We start from the raw sequence: 1,342 nt of genomic DNA on the forward strand, positions 1-1,342 counted from the left end.
ATACACCAAAAAACAGAAGTAATGAATACATAGCATAAGTGGAAGGTCATTTCCACAGGAAGATTTTCCATCTGAAATGATAAGAAGAACCCCTTACCCAATTAATGGGATTGACACAACCGGGAATTTCAACAAAAAAACATAATTGTGTCATATTTTGAATACAAGAATGATTTAATTAGTACAAAAAAAAACACCTCACAATGGTTCGTTAATAAAAGAATATAATCACAATTCCATGTCAAAAACTGCTACCACAGCATCCAACCAGTCCTAGACCTCGATGGAAAGACAGGGCTCCACGTACCGGTATTGAAGTCCTCTGGTTCCAGTAGTGGAGCAGGGGCGATTGTCCATACAGGCAATGCACACCCCACTTAATGCATTTTGGACCTATGGTCCTTCATCGGTAGTGTGTTACATAGGACCATAGCATGAGACACTTCAGATGAAAGACCATAGGTCCGAAATTTCAGGTGGCAAGTCCTCCTGGAGAAATGACCTTCCAATTAAGCTATTTATTCATTTCTTCTGTTATTTGGTGTATTCTATGGTCTATAAACATGCAAGGGTAGCGTTGTGTGGTATCACAAACCGCTTTCTTTCAAAAAACCTAGAAAAACAATAGAGGTGACCAACGCTTTGAGATGGTGGTAATGATGAATGATCGCTCCAAAACCTCCACACTTGCATATGTGTTCTGTCACAAATGCACATAAAGGTATCTTTAAAGATACCTTTATGTCAGGAGACTATCAGCTAATTACATCTAAAACCCTACACTACTTGACCTACTCCTAAAGAGAACGGAAAAAGACTGGGAGGTGAGGGTAGCAGCAGACTTATATAGAGGAAGGAGGAAGAGGAGGAGGCGCCTAGGGGATAAAAAAAAAACTACCTGTCTAGACCTAGGAGAGAAAGGGTTAACCCACTGTAATGGCTGCCATGACGTAGGAAGGAGAAATACAAGTTGCTATACAAGGTTACATATCCAGTAACACGTTTGTGGTGTATCTTACAGATGCAGTCAGACCAAAATATAGGTACAGCAAAACTATCAATAGGAAACATTCAAACAAAACTAAAACAAAATCCAGGTCATTGAAATCGCTTTATTTAAATTCCTGAAATACATCACAGTCATTTGCTAGATGCTTTCTGGGAGTAGGTCTACATGTCCTTGGGTGTTAAATATTCACATCCCACTAGATTACTAGTGTTCATTTTAGCACCCGCTAGCTTTGAAAACCCATGCAGTTCCTCTTCCCGCTTGGGGGGCGCTGTCTGCTGTGGTGTTTCTAGCACAGGTCTGGTTTGCATGTCAGTGCTGATATACAGACCA

Source organism: Crinia signifera, chromosome 9 (genome assembly GCF_055691185.1).
Source record: "Crinia signifera chromosome 9, ASM5569118v1, whole genome shotgun sequence".
In the NCBI taxonomy this organism is placed as follows: domain Eukaryota; kingdom Metazoa; phylum Chordata; class Amphibia; order Anura; family Myobatrachidae; genus Crinia; species Crinia signifera.